This window comes from Benincasa hispida, chromosome 4 (assembly GCF_027475165.1).
Source record: "Benincasa hispida cultivar pf3 chromosome 4, pf3_genome.v1.1, whole genome shotgun sequence".
Lineage (NCBI taxonomy): Eukaryota > Viridiplantae > Streptophyta > Magnoliopsida > Cucurbitales > Cucurbitaceae > Benincasa > Benincasa hispida.
The window spans coordinates 13,877,525-13,903,934 of NC_143481.1; the positions used below are offsets into that span (position 1 = coordinate 13,877,525).

General features: G+C 34.2%; 1 long non-coding RNA gene and 1 other non-coding gene across 2 annotated transcripts; both read left to right on the forward strand.

The window, feature by feature from the left end:
* The first annotated feature begins 9,466 nt into the window (after positions 1-9,466).
* On the forward strand, positions 9,467-14,138 carry LOC120076699 (uncharacterized). Its single transcript, XR_005481611.2, has 5 exons — positions 9,467-9,872; positions 10,674-10,850; positions 11,016-11,064; positions 11,584-11,655; positions 13,930-14,138. It is a non-coding gene; the product is annotated as an uncharacterized LOC120076699 (long non-coding RNA).
* A 5,595-nt stretch (positions 14,139-19,733) lies between these two features.
* TRNAW-CCA (transfer RNA tryptophan (anticodon CCA)) lies at positions 19,734-19,805 on the forward strand. Its single transcript has one exon. It is a non-coding gene; the product is annotated as a tRNA-Trp (tRNA).
* Positions 19,806-26,410: the final 6,605 nt, after the last annotated feature.

Genomic DNA, 26,410 nt, shown 5'->3' on the forward strand with positions numbered 1-26,410 from the left:
GATCTTTCGAGATCGAAAGAACAAAATGCTAGCACTGTCTCGGGCATCATACATTGACAAGATGTTGATCAAGTACTCGACGCAGAACTCCGGAAGGGGCTTATTGCCTTTTCGGTATGGAGTTACATTGTCTAAGGAATAGTATCCTAAGACACCTCAAGAGGTTAAGAAAATGAGACCGGTCCCCTATGCATCTGCCATGGGCAGTTTGATGTACGCGATGTTATGTACTAGACTTGACATCTGCTACATTGTGGGGATAGCCAGTAGATATCAGTCTAATCCAGGACAGGGTCACTAAACTACTGTCAAGAACATCCTCAAGTATCTTCAGAAAATGAGGGACTACATGCTTGTGTATGGTTCTAAGGATTTGATCCTTAAAGGATACACAAATGTGATTTTTAATCTGATAAGGATTCTTGGAAATCCATTTCAGGATTAGTGTTCATTCTTAACGGAGGGGCTATAGTATGGTGAAGCACCAAGCAAGGGTGCATCGCTGACTCCACTATGCAAGCCGAGTATGTAGTGACTTGTGAAGCTGATAAGGAGGCCGTTTGGCTAAGGAAGTTCTTGACTGATTTGGAAGTTATTCCAGACATGTCTAGGCCCATCACCCCTTATTGTGATAATAATGGTACTGTGGCGAACTCCCGTGAGCCTTGGAGTCATAAGCACGACAAGCGCATAAAGCAAAAATACCATCTCATTCGAGAGATTGTGCATGAAGGGGACGCGATTATCACGAAGATAGCTTCAGAGCACAATGTTGCTGATTCGTTTACGAAGGCTCTCGTGGCTAAAGTGTTTGAGGGTCACCTGCAGAGTATGGGTCTATGGGACCGACCACAGCTGGACTAGGTCAAACGAGAGATGTTGTACTAGGCATTTGTGCCCTAGTTTGTTTTTTTGTGTACTTGTAATGTGATTATCTTGTACACACCACAAGCTTTAGGACAAGTGGGAGATTGTTAGGATTGAGGCCCTAAATCTCATGGGGTTCTGTAGTTTGTAAACATCTGTATGAATAAACGCTTTGTGATATATAATTTGAGATATTTTATTCACTTTAGTCTATGAAATATGAGATATTTTAGTTGCAATAACCACAAACCAATAAACTAAGATCCCTGATTATTGTTGTAACTTAAGCATGTATATGGAGACATATAAGTGGATCGTGCTTTAAGTGATAACCTAAATAGAGTGTAGTATATGGATAAAAGAGGGAAACCTTATCCTTATGACACTATGAGTGTGGCTCGCTTTGTAGGTATTACAAATGTTGTAAAGTACTACAAATGGTATGATCCTGATCATTCGTTCATTAGACATGCGAGCGAGGATGCTCTATACAAAGAAGTATGTATAAGATCGGACCATGAAATGTTTAGTCTCGTTATATAGCACCGTTCATGATTGAGACTTTCATTTCACTAGGATGACCATAGGTAACATAACCTTAATCCTAAGTGAGTTGTGAACTCCTGACTATGAGGGTGGTCCTTTGATTTGCATGGGTGGGAGTGGCCAGATCGTCGACTCAAACCTACCAGTTTTGAAATTCGTCTGATCGGGGAGCTGGGAACTCTGCTAAACAAGATGGAATTATCTCCTTCTCTGAAGTAGGAGTAAGTAGATAAATTGCTCCCTTAAGGGCTGATTCCGGGGCTTAAGCAATGTGGCGTCACACCTTATCTTGGCCCAAGAAGGGTTTAGTCATAGTAAGATTATGATATATTGTTCATTAGAGGAATCAGTGATATTTAAGGAGTTAGATGTAACTATAGGTGCAAAACGGCAAATTGGCTTAGCTGTACGTATGAACGATTTGTGAAGGGTCATTGTACTGTTGATTGGTTATATCCGATGGACACAGAAATATATCTGTAGTGTGAAGAGTGCAGTTGTCAGTCTTTAGTGGAGTGCTCGGTAGTTAACAAATGGTGGATTTCGTGATTAAAGAGTTTAGTCAATTATTCACGTACCGTTGGAGCTTCAAGCTACAGGTTCATAAGGTCTCCTTGGTAGCTCAATGAATTCATGTTAAGAATTAGATTTTGGGTTAGTTTGAAGTGTTCAAATTAACAAGAGGGAATTTAATTATATTTGATATAATTAAATTGAGGCAATTATATGTGATATTATTGATTTAATGTATTTGATACATTATTATTTGATTGGAGGAATTAATATAAATATGATTTATATTAAATGCCATAAAGTAGAAAAAGAACTATGTTTTATATGTTTCATATGATGCAATATTAAAACTATAGGTTATAAATATAATATGATAAATTAGTTATTATATTTATTTATAATAATAAATTAATTATGAGATAATTGGTTTTAGTTTTTTCTCCAATAACCGACTTAGTAGTTGGTTACATGGTTTATGGCAATTGATGAATAAAGATGAAAATCGTTTTCATTTTTTAGTCCACGCGCAAAAGCATCAAGTTATACGATAACTTGTTGAGAGAGTAAACGATCGATCAAGTTTTTCAATATGATAGTTACTCGTTACTAAACGATCAAGTATTCAAGTCTATACGATAAGCTTATTCCTTCTGCCGCCTACTCGATCGTCTAGTTCCTTCATCCCTCTACCCAAATCCATATAGAGCCCACAACTTTTACATTCTCACATCGAGAATACGAAGGTAATCGAGTGGTGGTGTCAAGTTCCGTTCGAGGGTCGAGGATCGAGTTTTACTTGGTTGTGGTCGAGGATTTTCCAGTTCGTGCTGTTTGTTGGTTTGCTCGTTGTGTTCGTGTTGTTGGATGCATTGGTGTTCGATCAAGAGGAATACTAGAAGAAAAGGGTTCTTCAAAGGTATAGTACTCACTCCCATGTATCTTATCTTAGAAGCATGTTGTAATTTTATCCTTAATGCATAATTTGTTGGTTTCAGTGTAAATGTTTTTGTTCTCCCAATGGGGTTTGCAACGATCTATTTCCGCTCACTGGTTCTCTAGATTTAAACTTTCTTCATTTATATGGTGTAACCTGAAGGATTCATAGTCCAAGGTCAAGAGCAAAAGGTTTGCAAGCTGAATTGGTCCATTTATGGACTAAAACAGACATCTCGATCTTGGAACATAAGGTTTGATACTGTGATCAAATCTTATGGCTTTGACCAAAATGTTGATGAGCCTTGTGTCTACAAGAAAATCGTCAATAATTCAATAGTTTTCCTAGTGTTGTATGTAGACGATATCCTACTCATTGGGAATAATGTAGGTTTACTGACTTCAGTTAAAAACTGGCTAGCAACCCAATTCCAAATGAAAGATTTGAGAGAGGCTCAATTGGTTCTTTGGATTCAGATCTTTTAGGATCGAAAGAACAAAATGCTAGCACTGTCTCAAGCATCGTACATTGACAAGATGTTGATCAAGTACTCGATGCATAAATCAAAGAGGGGCCTATTATCTTTTCGGCGTGGAGTTACATTGTCTAAAGAACAGTGTCCTAAGATACCTCAAGAGGTTGAGGAAATGAAACGGGTCCTCTATGCATCTTCCATCGGCAATTTGATGTACACAATGTTATGTACCAAACCTGACATCTGCTACACGATGAGGATAGTTAGTAGATATCAGTCTAATCCAGAACAGAGTCACTTGATAGCCATCAAGAACATTCTCAAGTATCTTCGGAGAACGAGGGACTACGTGCTTGTGTATGGTTTTAAGGATTTAATCTTTATAGGATAGATAGACTCTGATTTTTAAACTGATAAGGATTCTCGAAAATTCACTTCAGGATCAGTGTTCACTCTTAACGGAGGGGCTCTAGTGTGACAAAGCACTAAGTAGGGGTGTATCACTGACTCCACCATGGAGGCCGAGTATGTATCGGCTTGTAAAGCTGCTAAGAAGGTCGTTTGGCTCAGGAAGTTCTTGACTAATCTGGAAGTTGTTCCAGACATGTCTAGGCTCATCACCTTTTATTGTGATAATAGTGGTGCTGTGGTGAATTCTCGTGAGCCTCGAAGTCATGAGTGCGACAAGCACATTGAGCAAAAATACCATCTCATCCGAGAGATTGTGCATCGAGGGGACGTGATTGCCACGAAGATAGCTTCAGAGCACAATGTTGCTTATCCGTATACGAAGGCTCTCACGGCTACAATGTTTGAGGGTCACCTGCAGAGTATAGGTCTATGGGACAGACCACGATTGGACTAGGGCAAGTGGAAGATCTTGTATTGGGTGTTTGTGCCCTAGTTTATTTTTTTGTGTACTTGTAATAAGATTATCTTGTACATCCCACAAGCTTTAGGACAAGTGTGAGATTGTTAGGGTTGATGCCCTAAATCTCGTAGGGTCCTGTAGTTTGTAAACATCTATATGAATAAATGCTTTGTGATATATAATATGAGATATTTTATTCACTTTAATCTATGAAATATGAGATATTTTAGTTGCATTAACCACAAACTAATAAACTAAGATCCCTGATTATGGTTGTAACTTAAGCATGTATGTGGAGACATATAAGTGGATCGTGCTTTAAGTGATGACCTAAATGGTCTGTAGTATATGGATAAAGGAGGGAAACCTTATCCTGGTGACACTATAAGTGTGGCCTACTTTGTAGGTGTTACAAATGTTGTAAAGTGCTCCAAATGGTCCGATCCTGATCATTCGTATATTAGACATGCGAGTAGGGATGGTTTATACAAAAGAGTTTGTATAAGATCGGATCACGAAATGTTTAGTCTCGTTATATAGCACCGTTCATGATTGAGACTTTCATTTCACTAGGATGACCATAGGTAACATGACCTTAATCTTGAGTGAGTTGTGAACTCTTGCCTATGAGGGCAGTCCTTTGATTTGCATGGGTGCCAGTGGCCAGATCATCTACTCAAACCTACCACTTTGGGAATTCGTCTGATTGGGGAGCTGGGAACTCAACTAAATAAGACGGAATTCACTCATTCCCTGAAGTAGGGGTAAGTAGATAAATTGTTCCCTTAAGGGCTGATTCCTGGGCTTGAAAAATGTGGCGTCGCACCTTCTCTTGGCCTGAGAAGGGTTTAGTCATAGTGGGACTATGATGAATTGTTCATTAGAGGAATCAGTGGTACTTAAGGAGTTAGATATAACTATAGGGGTAAAACAGTAATTTGGCCAAGCTATACTTACGAGCGATTTGTGAAGGGTCATCGTATGGTTGATTGGTTATATCCGATTGATGATGAAAATTTGGAAGCACAATATGTGATGCATGTCTTAGCTTATGCGTTTGATCTCATGCGTTGGTGGTCATGCGTTAGAGTGGAAAATATGTGTTAATCTTGTATGCAATGACCATTCGTTCCTATCACAAGTTTTCTTGCGCTCTCGCCAAGTAAAATGATATCGCAAGTTTCTCGGGTGATCCAAGGTCGAACTTAGGGACTTGTAGCTAAACGTTATGTGGTAGTGTGTTTGCGGTGAAGAATAAAAGAATGTTGAAAGTTATAGGCTATGCACTACTCCTACTTCTAACTAACAGATTAAGCAGTGGAAGTATGACTGTGAGAGATAGAGACACGAAAACTGTTAACGCATAGTAAAATGCATGGGAAAATAGATAAAATGGTGAGGATGTCTTCACCGTAACACTAAGCTTAACTGCAAGGGTAACCCCAGCCAACGCATGTTATGCGATCATGCTATACTCACTTGATAAAGACGCATGCGATGTATATGCGATAGTGAAGAGGCCTTATTTCTAAGTCTTTATTCCCGCTCACGTACTCTCACACATAAATAAGATGACCGTCCTACTTAAAGGGTGCATACGCTATGTAGTAGCAAACGGAGCTTATTCCTAAGTCCCTATTCTTGCTTATGCGATCCAATCCGCTCTCTTGAGTCTAGATTTGGTTTTTAGACTACTCTCTCAAGTATGTCTAAATGATGAATGATGCGCTCATAAGACAAGTTAATCGCATAAACATGGTTGACGTAAGATTATTCCTATCTCTAGTGAACACTTGCTTACATTGCTTAATGTGATCAACTACTTACCCTCCCAAGCAGTTGGTTGCTGCTAACTCTACTCATAGACAAGCATTGCGTCTGCTTATAGACAAGCATTGCTACAGCTTCACACTAAGCAAATAGGATTTTCTCACAACACTCGCGTAATGCACACCTCTCGGTGGCTTGTTACATGCTTCATATGTCTATGACTAAGTATGCGATACTCTAGCAGTCTTACTTAGTGATGCAACGAAAGTAAATGATGCTAAGTAAATGAAGATGGAGATAGAATCAAAGAAAAATATATCACAAAATGTATTAATCTCTTAAGCCACAATGTAATACAATACAAAGATAGAAGAGAAATGGAAGGCCAGATGGAAGCAATGTCTTACTTTATCAGATGTGTGTCAAGGCTACTGGTAGTGCCATGGATGGGCAGTGGAGTAGACTCTCTCGAGCTCTAACTCCGGTGAAGGCTCTGATCATCACTCGGAATGGTTGAGAGGATGAAGAACTCTCAAGACTATCTTCTTACACTTTGGTCTGGATCATAAGGATCTGCCCTCCGGCAGAGGGCCTTGGATAATTTGAAGTTCTGCTCTACGACTTCTATTTATAGAGCTTGATCGCCAACATCATTAATGGTTCTTCTTTGAAATTCTGCAGCTAACGGCGTGATGGACGTGATGGACTTGCTCTAAATCTCTGCTGCTAACAACATGGTAGGTGAAATGTCAACATCACTTTTTGATACTCCCAAGGTATGCGTTCATGCTTGGTTTCCGAAGTATCAACACATTCCACCACCTTGCTCTCATCCCTCTATTATGGTTATTACTTTGTAGCCGCAACTTCTATGTGATGGACGCATGCAGTTAATGGCCACAACATCCATGCGTCGAACGTATGCATTCACCTTTGCGATGGAAAGATTCCCCGCATGCGGTCGTCTTCGCGATAGCCTGGCTTCTGCGTATGCAATTGATTTCTGCGTTTGCTACAAAAATAAACAATTGAACGCATAATAACGCATAATATTGGGTTAGCCGAGATTCTTAATGTCGATCGACACAAGCTCGTTTTCTCATGAATTCTTAGTATAATTTCCGCATCTTCTACTTAACAGCCTTCATAATTCTAAATAAAAGGCCTATAATGACGTGCATTTCTGCCTGTCATCACCAATGGACACAAAAATATATCTGTAGTGCGAAGAGTGCAGCTATCGGTCTTTAGTGAAGTGCCGATTAAAGTGTTTAGTCAGTTATTCACATACCGTTGGAGCTTCAAGCTATAGGTCCATAAGGTCTCTTTGGTAGCTCAACTGATTCATGTTGAAAAGTTCAAATTAACAAATGAGAATTTGATTATATATGGTATAACTAAATTAATTAAATTATATATGATATGATTGATTTAAGGTATATGATACATTCTTTGATTGGAGGAATTAATATAAATGTAATATATATTAAATGGCATAAAAGAGAATAAGAACTATAGTTTATATGTTGTATATGATGCAATATTAAAACTATATGTTATAAATATAATATGATAAGTTAGTTATTGTATTTATTTATAATATATTAATTATGAGATAATTAATAATTCATTTTCTCCAATAACCACCTTAGTGTGTGATTTTAGACGATTTTGGCAACTGATGGATAAGGATGAAAATAGTTTTCATTATCCAATCCATACGCTAATTACTTATCGAGAGAGTAAACGATCGTATTGAGTTCACTATACGACAGTACCATTTTACTACATGATCGAGGAAAGAGTCTATGCGATAGACTAATTTCTTCTACATGATTGTTTTGTTCTTTACTCGATCGCTTATTCTTCCATTCTTCCATCCCCTATCCAAATTCACACAGAGCCCATAACTGGATTCTCACACTGAGAATACCAAGGTAATCGAGTGCTGGTGTCCAGTTCTGTTCGAGGATCGAGGATCGAGTTCTACTCGCTAGTGATTGAGGATTTTTCAAAGGCTCATTGCGTTCGTGCTGTTCAATGCATTGCTCTTCGATCGAGGGAAGTCCGTGAAGAAAGGGTTCTTCAAAGGTATTATACACGATCCCTTTGTATCTAATCTTCGAAGCATGCATTAATTTAGTCTTTAATGAATAATTTGTTTGTTTGATTGTAAATGTTTATGTTCTTTCACAATGAAGTTTGAAACGATCTGCTTCCGCTTACTAGTTCTCTAGATTTAGAGTTCCTTCAACTCCAACACTCACCAAGGTGTGACCCGCTCCAAAAGTACCTCAACCTGAAATGATTCTTCCAATCCTAAATCAACGTTAAACCAAGGTTGTAAATCCCAATTTACAGCATACTTAGGTAACATAAAGGGCTCTGAACATTAAAATACCACGAGCACTTTACCAAAAACTCCCAAAGCGAACTTTCACACCACTGGATCGCGTGCTAAATCACCCTTCAAAACCTCAAATCAAAATCGGTCTTTGAAACTGCCAGACAACACAGTTTTGCTTACGAAACTCCTTCAAAAAATAAATCAGAATCTGACCGAAGCGGGTAAACATTAAATTAGGCTAAACACAATGGGATTCAACATCCAACCAAGAAAACCCAAGAAAACCTCTAAAATCTAACCCAAATACCAAGTCCAGCGAGACAACTTACGGCAGCGGCACTGGGTAGCGTTGACGACGATAGAATGCAAATCAGTGTGTGAAGAACGGTAGGTTCGACGATAAGATCTCAATACCACCGATGATTAATTGGCAGGCGACGACTGAATGGACTGGCGTCTGCCCGAAGACCCAATCTGTAGACGCTAACGACATGAATGAATGGCGATTCAGAGGTGCGACGACGATTTCGTGTGGCTCGGAGAGGCTGCACATGAAAAGGGCCGAGAGATTTTCCTATTCTCTTTCTACTATGCGTACATGAAAGTAAAAAAGAAAAGAACGAATGGGGCTCTTTTGCGGCTGAAGATAAGATATAAAAATGAACCCTTTTAAGATATATATATGTAACCCTCAACCCTAAGTTAAATTTAATTTCTTACATAATACATATTCTCCCGTTTCCTTCTTAAGTGAACCAACCCTTAATTAAATTCTAAAAACCAATTATCTTTCCTTCTTTGATATATTTTTTTTTGGCTCTAAATTCCAAAATTAAATTAGGCCCCAAATCAAAATTCAATTTCTTCGTGAATTCAAATCTCCAAATAAATTAATCCAATTTTCCTTAAACTAAATTCAAAGTCCAAATTTTTACAAACTTAATTTAAGATCGACCAATTAAATTAAGTCAAAATTTTAAATCTTGAACACTTAATTTAAATTGGATTATCTTAGGCTCAATAATTTAATTTTAGCCTCAACTCTCAACATAACACCTAAATAATTTAAGATAATTAAATTAAAAATTACCTAAGAATCTGGGTTGTCACATAATTACTATAAGAAATTTCAGATTTCTCGACGAAACATATAAGCATTGGGAAAAGTCACCTTTCCCGATGGTACGTACCTCTATGATTGAGAGAAACTGGCTATCTCGACGTCATTTTTGCAAGACATCATGATTGGATAGTGGAAAAGATATTTTGTTGACGACGTCATTTTTGCAAGACATCATTTTTGCAAGACATCATGAGGGTCTTATGAAATTTTGCTTTAGCTTCCCGACGATTTTAATGAACATCGGCCGACGTTTTGTTTGGCGTCGCTTTTCCTTTACCTCACTCTGCCCGATCCCCTTTTCTATTTTCCCTTTCCTTTCCCTTTCCCTTTCACACGCTGCCCTTAACTTCGTTCTTTGTTCGTGGTAAAGTTTTCTGTGATACTTGCCTTCCGGCTTTGAAACCTCCGGTACCACCTACATTCCCGGTATATACTCTCTCTTTGTTTTCTATTTCTCAGTTGCTGAAATCTCGCGATTTGTGCCGGCTATTGCTTTTATGTTTGGTGATCGATCGTATTCTTGCTAGATCTGTATTGGAGTTAAGAGGTTTTGTTGATTGGTGGCTTGCTTGCTAGTTTAGTGGTGTATTTTGATGGATATGAAGTGGATTTAATGTTCGAATCTTGACTACTGTCTGATGCCTTGTGGAAGAATAAGTTGGGGTTTTTTATATGATTATCATTTTTTAATTGGGACCTATCTTTGTTAATTAATATTTGTTTACTCTATTTTATTTCTATGTCGTGCTCAACTTTTATTTTAAGCCATAGTTTTGCACCTCTGTCCTGTTCTTTAATTTTCTTTATCTTCTCCAATACCCATTATTTTTTTTTCTGCCTTATTTCAAAAGGCTCGTTGGATCTGGAAAAGGCGTCCAAAACAAAGCCGGGGTACAAAAAAAAAAAAAGTAAAATCTTTTGTTGTGTTTTTCCAATATTATGTGTTGTTATCCATTAAAAAATCCTTATAACCAACTCATTTCTATATAATTTTTTTCTTCTATTCTACAGTATGAAAATGAACTTTTCATACTTCGCTTTAACGGTGGAAAAATTAATAAAAAGAAGGAAAAAAAAGTGTGGTATCGATATCATAAGGAACAAAGAGCTTTTAAGCTTCTGTGAGCTCTCTCATGGCTGATTCCTTTGTAATTTTGACTTAAAACTCTTCATTTTATTATATAAATTATTAGTCTCTGAAGAATTAATCGTTGTTTTGATCCTCAGGACCCAAAAAGAAAGAAGGGAAAAACATGTCAAATTTGGGTCTCATAATCGGGTTATTATTATTGTTCTTAAATTCAAGTGTTTAGGAGCTGTTGCTGTTACTTATGATTATAGCAGTATAGCACGAATGATTTTCCACCAAGTTTTGTTTTTGGATCTGGCACTACTACTTATCAGGTAATTTTGTTTGATAGTGTTTATAAGTTTAATTTTTGACTATAGAGACTGGAAAACGAATGAATGTTATACGGGAGATTTTATTTATTTATTTTTGGATAGAGATAGAGAGATGGTTTGTTTATAGAAGTTTTAGAAATTGAAGTATTGAAAAGTGTATAATAGGTAGAGGGAGCAGCAAAGGAAAGCATTGGGGATACTTTTGCTCATTCTGGTATGTCTATCAATTTCATCATTTCAACTTTATGGTAACAAAATAAGTCACTAAGCAATTGGGACGTATTTTTTTGTTTTATTTTTTTTATTTTTATTTTTTTGTTTTTATTTTTTTGTTTTTCAAAAGAGTGCTTTTGATGTTCTAATCTCATTCATTTATTAACTTTTTTTGTGTATGTGTGTGCGGCTCATAGAAGAGAAACAAAAAACTTCAAAAGTTGGTAAAAATATTAAAAAAACGCTGCGAAATACCAAGATTCTAAAGTTACTAAGGCTATAGGAGATGTTTCTGAAAACAGGTTTATGAGAAATGCTATTGTTTCAGCAAATTCCCAAAATTCTTCTGATTTAGTAAGCAAACTGGTAGTCTCTTGCCTGAGCCTTGCCCCTTTCTTTTCTTATAATTAATTGTTGTTGAGAGACGACTATTGGAATTAGTTGTTCTTGTTTAATTTGTTATTCCAAAAGGTTTTGGTCATTTTTCTCTTCTGAGCTCTTATTTTTTCTTGTTGATAAGGTTGGAGGTGAAAGTTGAACATAAGCTATTTGATGAAACGTGAAGAAGATTTTACAGAGATTCATCGGCAAAGTAACTCTCTTTTTCCCTCCATGTGTCTAATTATGTTTGTGGGTCTATGAGTTGATTATTGACAAATATTTTCCTCTTATGTTGGGTGGATGTGTATCATGTAATTGCTATTAAAGTCCTCTTTAACTCAAACTTAAATATTATTTGGAGTTGTTAATGTCCATAGGTTGAATTTAAAGTTTTTTTTATTGAATTTGAAATTGGTATAGAGGTAAATGCATAGTTATGTTTATGTTTGAGTTCAATTGTAATACATTTGATTTTAAGTTTCTAAATTTAAGTTTGAGATTAAAGTGTGTGGGGAGGTTGTAAAATATAGTTTATAAATTTAAGTTTGAGTTTGAAATTGGTTCGAGTTGAATTTTGATATGTAAATCACTCATAGTTTTTAAATTTAAAGTTTGAATTTAAAATATGTCCTGAGAGGAGGAGGGGGTGGGTGAGGGTGAGGGTAGTTGAGGATGAGTGTTTAGATTTTATTTGAAGTTATTAATATTACTATGTTTTTTATTATATTGAGTTTGAGATTGGTATCTAGATAAATGTATAGTTATATGTAAATTTTTGTATTAATGTTGCAAATTGATATCTTCAATAGATTTGTAACTCTCTTCTTTGTTGATTTTATTCCTTGTGTAGAAAAAAGTCATAATTTCTAAATTTATGTTTGACTTTAAAGTGTGTAGGTGAAGGGGTGCCTAAAGTACATTTAAAGTTGTTAATTGTTCTTAGGTTGAATTTGAAGCTTCATTTTGGGTTTGAAATTTTTATGGTGGTTTATGTTTTTTTGATTGAATTTAAATTAATAAATAAATTTATTTAAATTTATTTAGTATGGGAGGTAGCAGAGCAGCCATTTGAGGGTTGAAATTATCATTACTAAATTGTGACTGAGAGTAATTTGAGTTATTGCCCTACTGTTGAAACATCTGTCTGTTATAAACGGAGTAACATTTGTTTACAGTGTGACCAAATTTTGAGCATAATTGATATTGAGGCTTGTTGCGATTATTCCAACCTCTACCACCTCTAGTGTTTCAACCATGTCCTTGAAATTGATATCCTGATTTCGACTTATCATTTTCTTGTACGGTATTATTCTGAACTGTAAGATTTGTTGAGGGAGGTGTGCCATCTATATTTATTGATTTCATCTTGCTTTCATTTCTATTTTCTTGTGTTAATAGTAGAGCAACAACATCTTGAATGCTTTGATGTTCAATTTTTGCAGTGATGACAGACACCATAGATTCTTCTGGTATTTCTTTTCTAATAGCAGCTAAGGCATCAACGATTTCTTGATTTGAGCAACATATTTACTTAATGACAAACTTCCCTTTTGAATCGTTTGGAGTTTTGTTTTAGTCTTCATTATTTGTGTCATATTTCTAGAGTTGAAGATTTTCAAAAGGCAGTGCCATATATCTTCAGACGATCTATAGTGGAAAGTTTGTTCTAAGATATTTTTAGTCATGGATCCAAGTAACCAAGAAGAAATCAATCTATCCTGACGTTTCCATCACAAGAATGTTGGATTAGGTTTAGTAATATTGTTCTTGCCTTCAACAACTTTGATTTCTTCCGGCGTAGGTTTTGATGTAGGATCTAGGAATACTTCTAGTCCATGGCCTTCAAGAGTGATTTCGATTTGAACTTTCCATGTGAGAAAATTTTCATTTGTCAGCTTCACAGTGGAAATTTTGTTGCTGGAGTGATAACCATACTCGACTGATTATTGGTTTCTCGCTCTGATATCATATTTGAATAAAATAAGAACATCAAAGAATAGGAGGAAACCTTTCTCATCTCATTCATTTCATCTCTTTTAGAGAATACAAGAATTGATATATGTATATATCAGTTGAAGAAAGGGGAAAACCTCCCTTACTAGAAATGATCCTCACGTGTTTTTCATGTGATCAAAGAACAATGGGTTGGTGGGCTTTTCTTTACACGACCTTAATGGGCTGTCTTTATAGTTTTGACTTAGTTGTAAAATATTAAGTTTGAAATTGGTTTGAGTTGAAATTTAAGTTTTGATGTGTGTTGAGAGGGGGAGAGGTTGGTGAGAGTGAGGGTCCAGATTTTATTTGAAGTTACTAAACTTACTCAGTTTAAGTTTAGGTTTTATATTGAGTTTGATATTATTATATAGATAAATGCATAGTTATGTTTAAATTTTGTATTAATGTTGCTATTATTATAGGGGTAAATGCATGATGCATAAAATTAATTATTTAGTAGCATTAAAACTATTTAATTTGTATTTTGTAGGTATCTCAGGATTTATGTTCAAGTAAAGAAGAAGAGAAGAATCAAGATATGTTTTATAGATATTATATAATTATAAATTTTTATTTTGTAGGTATTTCGGAATTTATGTTTTATGAATATCATGTAATTATAAATTAACTTTATGAAATTAAATTGGATATTATGTAAGAAAACTAATTAAATGCAAAAGTTTACTTAAATTTGTATGATTCAAGTAGCTTTCAATTGTTGCTTAAAAAAATATAGGTTTGATTTTTAGTTAATTAGAAAAAGTTTATATAAAAAAAGACCATCTTCGATGTCAAATTTTAAGGTGCTGGAAAAAAACAGCAAAAAATATGTACATTTTTTAGCTTTCCCGATGCTAAACTAGATTGGCCTCGGGAAAAGTACCCTCTCCCGATGCTAAATCATGTTGGTGTCGGGAAAGACTCTCTCCCGACACTTATTTTTCATATTTAGTGTCGGGAAAGGTTTTTCCTTCACATGCAACTCTGATGTTGACATGGGGCATTTTTCCTAATGCTAAATTTTTCATTATTGGTATCAGGAAAGGTGACTTTTGTCGACGACACAATTTTGGTGTCAAGAAATGTGACTTTTATCGACAACACAATTTTCTAATTAACCCTCTATTCTCTAACCAATCTTACCTTGGGAATTATTTTCTAATTTTCTGCGGGGTTAAAAATAAATAGAATATTTAGATACATCATGAATTGTACTTGTCTAATTATTCGATAATAGTTTGCTTCTAGTCAATCTCTTACTAATATTTTAAATATATATATATATATCATTCGTTAAGAAAATAAATCTCAAGCTACACTACCCGGCTAAATCCTTACACCATATATCTCTGTCATAATTACTCTTCCTAATTCATCAAATTATAAGTTTAAAAGCAAAATAAACTTAGTTCAGCAGTGTAGCTTCCCATGCTTGACGTCTTGGTCATTTAGTTGTGTAGCTTGAAGACCATCCTCTATGGACGGATTCTACTATCTGTTCTAATTTATTTTATTCTTAAATTTCTTTCTATTTTTATTGTACTTACAAAAACAAAAATTTAGTTAAATAGTAATTGATATGTATTCCCTTTAGATTAGAGGTTTCGATTCTCATAACTTATAATTGTAAGAGAAGATGACTAATTGAACAATTTTGTTTATCTACTCTCTGAATTGTTTAAGAACATTTGTCTTTTAACTTTGTTGAGTGATTTTGTTGGTAAAATTGTAGAAATGAAAATTCATATTATCATATCAAATCTTGAAAGAAGAAATATTCGCCATAAAGATAATTCGAATGATGATTTACAACGTAAGGAGAACTTGTGTTTGAAAAGATTAAATTGAAGGTGTCGATCAATTATCGCAACAAAATCTAAGAAGGATGCAATTTTATGCCCAAGTAGTTGAAAATTGTACTTACGTTTGATTGGTTAATTTTATTTTTACAGACGTGATTTTGGAAGTAGGTTGAAACACTAAAACACATAAATTCATTGCTACAATCAATAAATAATTTAAATATTCACTAATTATCAAAACGTAATTAATTTAATATTTTAGAATATAACTTGACGCTGTCAAAATCAAAGTCAAAAGGAAATGGGTGAAGGTGAAGAAAGAAAACAGGAAGGGAATGGAAGAATGGAGAAGAGACCTATAAATTTGTTTTGCTACCACATTTCATCAATATTTTCGAAATATAATTCACTTTTTAGAAACTAAAAGAAATAGTTTTCTAAAAGTTGTTTCTGTCATTAAAGTTAATTAAAATTAATACAAGTCTTAAAATCTAATATTTGCACTAATTCCTTTTGTTTTAATCTTAAAATGTAATATTTGCACTGATTTTTTTTTTGTTTTAATTTTATTATAATATGCCTCAAACAAAAAATCGATCTCACCATCAACTCGACTAAGCAATCAATAAAAAAATGGAAATAGTTATTGTTGAAGGAGAAATTTTGGACCAATCACAAATTGCCAAGTCATTTAATAAATTAATGATCAAATTCCAAATCATCAAATTTGGAACTAATAGGAGTGGACATGTGTCTCGAAGTTGAAGATAAAGTCAAATGACGCCACGTGGTTTCATTGTGACTGTTGAATCATATAAAATTAATTTGGCTAAATTTGATATTATTATTTGGGTTAAAATTCAACTATACCCAAAAATAGGTTGAATTTGACCCGAATGTCAAATCAGACCCAAATCCGATTAATTGGACCCAAACGCCAGGCCCATGGACCAATCAAGCTCAAACTAAATGAAATTAGGCATGAGGATTTCTATGAGCAGTGGAATGATCGTTCCAAATCCCATTCGTATTGAACATACATAATTACAATCAAGAAACGGAAACTAACTAGCCATGCACAATACAAAATTACAGCATGCTTTCAATAAGTTCAAGGGAAAGATTATCATACCTTTGAAGACTCATCTTCAAATACCCTTGATCACGAACGCTCGTTCAATCTCCAAGACTGCAACACACAAACGCTCGAACATAGCGATCGCAATATAGCACGATCAAACAACAACCACGAACTCAACGAACGGCCTCCAAAACCTCGACCTTAGTCGAGTTGAATAAGACACCACCACAATAGTTACATTGGTATTCTCGATGTGAGAATCTAGAAGTGTGGGCTCTGTGTGGACTTGGTTAGAGGAAGAGACCGGAGGAATAACAATCGTATAAGCGATTGAGCAAGTGGGAGAAGACAGAAGTTCATCGTATAGACGAATGCCTAATCGTTTAGCAAATGCTCGCGATCGTTTAGCTAGGACCAGCTGAGTGAACTATCGTGTAGTGTCACTCCACGATCATTTAATCTCTCTTCAGCTATCGTTTAATGAATCATATTCACTTGACAACAAACTGTGAGCGAGTTTCTGAGAATAGCAACTCTAACAACCACTTCTATAAAATTAGGAAAACATTTTTCCTTTTATCTCACGGTTACCATGAAACCACTAATAACCTCCCACTCAGTTGGTTATTAAAGAAAAAGAGATAATCATTCAATAATTAATATTATTATAAATATATATGATAACCAACTTACCATATTATATTTATAACCTATAGTTTTAATATTTCATCTCATGAAACATATAAACCATAGTTCTTTTTCTCTTTCATGGTACTTAATGTAAATCTCATTTACATTAATTCTCCATTTGATGTATTTCATACATCACACCGATTATATCATATATAATCGAATTTTCTCTTGTCAATTTGAACATTTCAAATCAACACCAAGAACTGATTCTCAACTTGAATCCATTGAGCTACCAAAGGGACCTTATGAAACTGTAACTTGAAGCTCCAACGATAAGTGAATAACTGACTAAACTCTTTAGTCACAGGATCTACCATCCGTTAACTACCAGGCACTCCATTAAAGACCGATAGCTACACTCTTCTTACTACAGATATATTTTGTGTCTATATCAAGCAATCAACAATGCGATAACTCTTCACAGATCGCTCGTAAGTACAGCTGGGCCAATAACCGTCATGCCCTTGTAATTATATCTAACTCCTTAAGTACCACTAATTCCTCTAATAAACATAAGTCATAGTCCTACTATGACTGAGTTCTCTCTTCCAAAGAGAAGTTGTGGCCACTATGTTCAAGACCCAGAATCAGCCCTTAAGAGAGCAATCTATCTATGTACACCTGTTTCAAAAAAGAAGCAAATTCCATCTTGTGTAACTGAGTTCCCAGCTCCTAAATCAGATAAATCCTAAAAAATGTAGACATGTTAAATTGGCAATCTGGCCACCCTCACCTATACTAATCAAAGGACCACCCTCAAAGGCAAAAGTTCCCAAAACAGTCAGGATTGAGGTCATGTCACCTATGGTCATTTAGGTGAGATGTAAGTCTCAAGTATCAACAATGTTATATACACAAACTAGTCATCTCGTGGTCTGATCTTATACAAACTCTTTGTATAGGACACCCCCGCTCGCATGTCTCTATATGAATGGTCAGGATCTAGCATTTGTAGTAGTTCACAACACTTGCAAACCTCTACAAAGTGGGCCGTATCTGTAGTGTCACCAGGATCAGGTATCCCTCCTTAATCCTTATATTACAGACCTTTTTATGTTATCACTTAAGGCATGATCCACTTGTATATCTCATATACATGCTTAAGTTTACATACAATAACCATGGAGCTTTATTTATTGGATATGAGTAAATGCCAAATAAAATAACTCTTATTTTATTCATAATAATGTGTACAATTTACAAATTACGAGACTTCGGGAGAATCAGAACACAAATCCCAATACAAACCCATGGGTTAACTAGGCCCAAGCCCATGAAGCCCGTCAGAGAGCCCTATAAATAGAGGCACTCTTCTCATTTCAAAGGTCAACAATTCTATACTCCAGAGAGCTTAGAGGGAATTTTCTACAATTAGAAGACTCTTTGACTCCTGAAATTGACCACGTTTGAAGACTAAAGTCCTTTGAAGATATAAGCATTATGAAGATTGAAGTCCTTTGAAGATACAAGCATTTTGACCACGCTTGAAGATTGAAATCCTTTGGAGATACAAGCATTTTGAAGACGGAAGTCCTTTGAAGATACAAGCATTCTTCCAAGACTCCAAGCTCAAGAACATCCACACGCTCTGTTTCTATACATCAAGCTTATGCATTCAACCGAGAGAGAATCAGAGGATCAAGTACTAGAGATTAAACCACATCGCATCAAATCAACATGAACATCAACACCAACTCAAGTTCAACTCCATGAAACAAGTTTCTTCGGAAGCCTCGTGTGAACACTAATCCTCCAAGAAGATCATCAAGCCCAAAGACCGATCATCCAAAAAGATCAACAAGTCCAAAGGCCGGTCATCCAACAAGATCAATAAGCCCAAACGCCGTCGTCCAAGAAGATCGTCAAGTCCAAAAGCCGATCATCCAAGAAGATCAACAAGCCCAAAGGTCGATCATTCAATAAGATCATCAAACCCAAAGGTCGATCATCCAGGAAGATCAATAAGCCCAAAGGTCGATCGTCTAGGAAGATCAATAAGCCCAAAGGTCGATCGTCCAGGAAGATTAATAAGCCCAAAGACCGATCATCCAAGAAGATCAACAAGCCCAAACACCGATGATCCAAGAAGATCAACCAAAGCCTATAGTTTATTTTGAAAGCATCAAAACATTATGTATTAGAGATTGTACTCACTTTTCACAAAATTAATACAAATACAAAGTTCAAGTTCCACGAAATAAATTTCTTTTGAAATCTCGTGCAAATAGTTATAATTATCTTTTTAAAAAATAAATATGCTACATATTTAAAATGTTCATTATATAAATATTTGGTTTTGGTTTTTCATTTTCTAAAAATGAAACTTATAAAATATCTATGAATTTCTTTTGTTTGTTATCTACCTTTTAGAAAATACTTTTAAAATCCAATCCAAATATTAAAAAACTACTTTTTACAAACGTGCTTTTCTTTTAAAAATTTAATTGACAACTCTAAGATTTCTCTAAAAACTGTATGCTTTTTTAGTTTGAAAGTCAACTTTGATTTTGAAAACATTAATACAATGTAGACAAAAAAGCTAAAAAAATTAACAAGATGATTTAAAATTTATAGAGTTAATTTTCAAGAACAAAATGCAAATAGTTATGGACCAGAATCTTAATGTATAAAAACAAATCGAGTCTCCTAAGATCATAGAACCAAATTGGAACGCAACATATATGATAACAAATAGAAAAATACAACTTAAACACCGACGGATCCGTGGCGCAATGGTAGCGCGTCTGACTCCAGATCAGAAGGTTGCGTGTTCGATTCACGTCGGGTTCATTTTTTTCGAAAATTATAGCTACTGTCGGATTACCATTTTGCCCCTCCGGATAAGTTTTTTCATTGCTTGACTCACACCCTCCTTTCGTAATTTCCTATTCTGTTTTTCGATTTTTTCCTTTTGCTTTTTGTGCTCGGCGGTACTCGCATGTTTTTTTCCCTTTTATTTCTTTTGGCTAAATATATAAAATATGCCTCTATTCAATTCAAATAAAAAAAAAAAAGAAAATGAAAAAAATCAATCAACAACAACACATTAAGGTGCCGTTTGGGGTACCGCCTAGAAGTTGGTGGGATAAGTTATTATAACTCATTTCATGTTTGAGACACTAAATATAATTGTGACGTGTACAACTATTTATAATCTACAATTAAGTTTAGTGAATACTATTTCATATTTTTCATTCTTCTCTTCTTTTTCTTTCCTACTATATTTACTATTTTTTACTCAAATAAAAATTGTTTACTCGCCAAACACAAATTATATATAACCTCGACTAAAATGGTCTACATCCCAAACATTAATTATTATAATCCATCGACTATTGTAATCCACTGACTATAATAATCAATTTAGTATCCCAAACGTCTCATAACCTTTTCCAAAACATGAACCTGATTGGGAATTTATCTTTCTGACGGTAAACTTGAGAATAAATGATCAAGAGTTTTGGGGATAATTAGAATGAGTAAGATTGGTTAGCTAATAAAGGATCTTAGACCCATGTGAGTCTTAAAAAGTGGAAGCCTCCTTCGAATAATTCTTGGAAGATCAATACAAACGCTTCTTGGTGTGCCTAAAAAATAAAGGCATGGATTGGATTATCTGAAACTCTTGAAGGTCTCTAATTGATGCAGTTGCGAGAAAACTTGCAAGAATTGATCAATCAAAACATTTGAAGAGCTGAGAGTTTTTAAAGGGTTTAAGAGTAGTTGAAAGAATCACTTTGAGAATTCTTTTATCCCATCTATCGTGATTGAATCAAACTCCCTAGAAATCATCTATATCATTAATAATGATGGTGAGGGATCGAAACATTGTGGAAGAAATTTTTAGTATTACTTCTTCTATTGGAGTAATAGTTTTTTGTTTTTACAAAAGATCCTATAACAAAGTTGCTCATGTTCTTCACATTTGGAGACTTATCTTCCAAGTTTTTTTTGTAACTCTTCATCTATGTTTTTTTGTTGTATTTCATCTCGAGATCGACATCCTTCGTAGTTAGGGAGGATCTCTCTTGTATTTAGTTGTTTGTGTTAATATATTCCCTTAAAAAAAAGATTAAAAGACCAATTCCATAAGGGTATATTTAGCCTAATTAACACAAGCTTTACTTTCTAACTATTCAAAAATGTGTTTTAAGTGGAAAAAATTATTTTTAAGCACTTTGAAAGTGTATCTACTATCTAAATCAATTCTAAGTCTGATTACTCAACCTTAATAAGGTATAATAAGTTTCTAAACCATTGAAAAAAATATAATTTATTAAGTTTTTAGACTTTTGAAGACTGTCTTATAAACCTTTAAGCTACTTATATAAATTAACATGGGGAGATTTCTCAGGACCTCTTATATATATATTAAACACATAACTTTGAGAGTCAAAAGATCACACTGGTTAATAATTATAGAAATACAAGTTATTGATCTTTCAAAATTGAAATAATGAGGATCTTTAGTAATATAAACACACTCATTATGAACAAAAATGCGTGAAATTCCATACATGTGATAAACGCGTACAAAAGTATCCTTTTTAGTAAAAAGTTGCTTCACTAACACACTTCAACGTAGGAATCAAAGAAATTTACTAAATGTTGTAGTTAATGCCAACATAAGGGGTATGCGTCCAAGAATGTTCGACGTATGAAAGATACACTTGACTTGTGTAGTTCGTGTCAAATCACCACTTGTAGGCATAGACATCTGACTGGTGGCGTTTGATCATTTCAAAAGTGATAGGTGACCGTTCTAGAGTATGGAAATTAATGCAGTCAAATCACCAAGTTGGTGAGATTTTCCTATAAAAGGAGAAGTCATTTGCAAAATTGAGAGTTAGACACTTTTGAGCCCAAATAGTTAGAAATTCTCTTAAGAGCTAGTAGTTAGAGTCCTTTGCTGGTGCAAGCAAGAAGTAGAAGGGAAGACACCATTTTCACTGTTGATTAGGAGGAGCTACCGAAGAGAAGCTTGAGAAAGATATCTTTTTCAACTCCTTCACCAAGTTTGTTGTAGCAAGCATTAAAAACAAGCCAAAGAGAATACAAGATTGAACTCTGCAGCTTGACTTCCTCCTTTTTATCTTTCATTTCCATTAACTATTTCATTTCATTAAGCTGAGATTGTTTGTACAAACACTTGTTATCTTTAATTCAATCTTATCTTTGGTCGTTTATCACTTCTCTATCTGTTTACCTTCGAAATTGTGTGTGTTTGTGAATTTTCTGATTTAATGAGAGCATGAAATCTGAAATTATTTGTATAAACACTTGTTATCTTTAATTTAATCTTATCTTTGGTCGTTTATCACTTCTCCATATGTTTACCTTCGAAATTGGGTGTGTTTGAGAATTTTCTAACTTAATGAGAGCATGAAATCTATAGTTTAAATCTTCCCGATCAGTTGATTAAAGTCATTAAGTAGTTAAGTTGCTCGAGAGAGCAATTTAACTATTGAACGCATTAAGTCAGGGTGTGGAGTAAGTTCAGAGATAGAGTTGCTTACGTCTTTTGCTTGTTCTTTGTAACCAACACATGCACCCTAGAGATAGGATTACATGTGGCTTTCGCATCGAGAGATGCTGAACTTAGTATGAACTAAAGAATAGAATTTTCAACGCATAGCACATACATTTAGATTGTAAACAAGCATCTACACCATCTTTATTTCATCTCCATTGTACTCATCTAGGCTTGCTATTTCTGCTGGGAAATCAATGCATACCATTGACACTTTAAACCATTCATCCATAAACCCCTTTCTCCCTCTAAACTTCAATTTCTACTTGCATGCATGTTGTAGATTAGTGTAAATAACTAACAATTCTCAATTAATTAGCAAGCATCTACATTAGACCTGAAACAAAGTTTATGTTAGAATATTCTAGATGAAGGAATGGTGAAGTTTGTATGCGAAAGCGGGACCTTCCCAATTTCATTTTTTTTTCCACATAATCAAAATTTACAGAACATATATTATGCATAACAATAAATTATAGGATGCTTTAAAGAAGGAATTAGGGAAGAAATTAACTTATCCTTGACGCCAAAAAGTCTTCACGTAATCCCTCGATCCGGTCATGAATTCTTCAAAGAGAACACCACCAAGCAGAGCCTTTTATATTCTTTTTTGGAAAGAGAATTGGCAGGAAGCGTGGTCTCTACTTCTTTTGAAAGAGGGAGGAGAGGATTTTGAGAGGAAGAAGAAAACTTTTCTTCTGTGGGTTCTTGGGAGAAAAAACCAGAGTGATCACAGAGAGACTCTCACCTTTGTGAAGAAGACGAAGAAGAGGTCAAAACTGAACTGCTCTCCTCCACACATGTATGATTGAGAGAAAATTAAGCAATTCCTTCCCTTTAATTTTAAAACTAAATTAAAATTAAAATAAATTTTAATTTAATTAATGATTATATATATAATAACTAACTTATTATATGTATATATAACTACATGTTATATCAATTATAACACATAACCTATAGTTTTCATATTGTATCAAATAAAATATAACCTATAGTTTTATTTCTCTCATTAATGCATGGTATTTAATATAAATCACATTTATACTAAATTTAATTATATGAATCTCATTCATATAATTAGTATTTGAATCTCATTAAAAAACTTAACACCTCTCAAAATAAACTTTATACCATAATGTATACATTATATTAATTATATCATATATAATTAATTCAAATTAATTATATCAGATATAATTAATTCAAATTAATTATATCAGATATAATTAATTCCCTCAATTAATTTGAACAATTCAAATTAATCCAAAATTAATTCTCTTTAATCCCTATTGAGCTATAGAGGGTACCTTAGGAACCTATAGATTGAAACTTCAATGGTATTTGAACAATTAATTAAACTTTTTCAATTAAATTATTCAACAACCATTAACTGTCGGCCACTCCACTAAAGATCGACAACTGCACTCTTCACGCTACAGATATATTTCTATGTCCATTGGATATAACCAGTCAACAATACGATAACTCTTCACAAATTGCTCGAAAGGACAACTACGCCACAATTACCGTTTTGCCCCTGTAGTTACATCTATCTCTTTAAGTATCACTGACCCCTCTAATGAACAATAAGTCATAGTCCAACTATGACCAAATCCCTCTCGGGCCAAGAGAGGGTGTGGCCACATTGTTCAAGCCCCAGAATCAGCCCTTAAGGGAGCAATTCATTTACTTACCTTTGATGGGAATGTTCTACAAACTCGCAGTTCGTAATTTTTAAACATATTCTATTTTGCAATAAAATTATTATTGAGATTTCATTCAATAAAAGTGTTATTGAAATTGCATTTTGTTATAAAATCCAATAAATGAATCCATTGTTATATTATGAATATTTAAACTTTATGTAGAGACATAAAAGAAGATCAAGTTTTAGTATATAGCCAAAAAGGTCTATAAGTATATGGATGGGATTGGGTACCTCATCCTCAGGACACTATGGATGCGATCCACTTTGTATATTGATACAAATGTGATCCCAAAATCATTTATGTAGACACATGCGAGTGAAGGAATCCTATACAAAAGACATTTGCATAAGACCGGATTGCAAAATAGTCACTTTTCTTTATAATAATTGTTTACTGTTAAAACTTTTCAAATAGATGACCTAAGGTAACTCGATTTCAATCTTGGGCTAACTATGAACTCCTATATATTTGGGATTATCCGTTGATTTGCATAGATGAGAGTGGTTTAATATCACCGCTTAATAAGCCTCCCATTTTGGGGATAAAACTGGATAGATAGCTGGGAACATAGTCCTGCAAGATGAAATTTACTTCTACCCATCTTAGGGTTAGCAGATAGGTTAATTCCTTAAGTACTGATTCCTAGTATTGAACAAAGGGGCGCCACCTTCTCATGACAGAGAGGGATATGGTCTATTAGTTGGACTATAAACCAATTGTTCGATAGAAGATCAATGGAGACTTAAGGAGCGAGATGTATTTATAGGGGCAAAATGATAATTTTGACCAAACACTAAATACAAACGACCTGGAAGGATCGACTAACTGATTATGGTTAAATCAAGTGGATAGAAATATATCTACAATGAGGAGAGTACAACTACTAAGCTATAATAATAAGTCTCGGTAGTTAATAAATATTGATTAATTCAGTTTAAAAACTTTAGCTAATTAATCTCAAATCTTTGGAGCTCATGATCTCTAGGTTCATAAGGTCTTTCTACTAGCTCGTAAAAGATTAAACCTTGGGTTAGAATATTGAGTGAATTTGAAATGTTCAAATTCAATTTAGGGTTTGGATAATTATATTTGATATAATTAACGTTTAAATTTATTGAAATTAAACGTATTTTGAGAGTTCATTATATTTAAATAAGATTTAAATCAATTACATGAATAGGGATTCATGTATGAATTTGGTGTTTTATCAATTTAATATTTGATATTAAAGTATTATTATTTAGTTAATTAATTTTTTAATTAATTATTTAATAAATTAAATCTATTTCAATTTTAAAATTCAATTTCAGAAATTGAATTTATATTACATTTAATTTAATTATGTTTAAGAATTGTATTAAATTAAAATTAAAAATTTGGTTTTGGTGGATTTATCCCAAATCCATTTCTATAGTGGATTTTTCCATAATCTAATACCTAAGTGTTGGTTTAAATGTCGTAAAACTCGCAGTTTGTAAAATTAAAATATTTTTTTATTTTTCAATAAAGATACTATTTGACATTTATTCAGTAAAGTTGTTGTTGAATATGTAGATTGCACTTGTAAAGACTAAATCCAATAAATAAGATCCATGACTATTATATGAATACTTGAACTTTATGTGGAGACATAAAGATGGATCAAGTTCGAGTAAATAGCCAAAACGGTCTATAGTATACAAATAAGGTTGGGTGCCTTATTCTGGTAGCACTATTAGATGCAACTCACTCTGTAGTTATTACAATTTGTTGTAAGGTGCTACAACAAAGTGATCCTGATTCGTTCATGTATTGAAATGAGGAATGATGGCATCATATGCAATGAGTTTGCATAAGATCGGACCAAGAAATAAGTCACTATTACTTTATAACGCTGTTTGTTGTTTAAGACTGACCATTTCACATAGATGACCTAGTTAACTCGATCTTAAATCCTAAGCTCATTATGAACTCTTATTTATACGTGATTATCCTTAGATTTGCATAGTTGAGGGTGACTCAATAGCACCAGCTCAATAAGTCTCCCATTTCAAGGGTAAGACTGGGTAGATAGTTGGGGACATAGGGTGCAAGATGGAATTCACGTCTACCCAATTTAAGGATAGGAGAAAGGTTTCTATCTTAAGTGCTGAATCCAAGCCTTGAACAAGGGG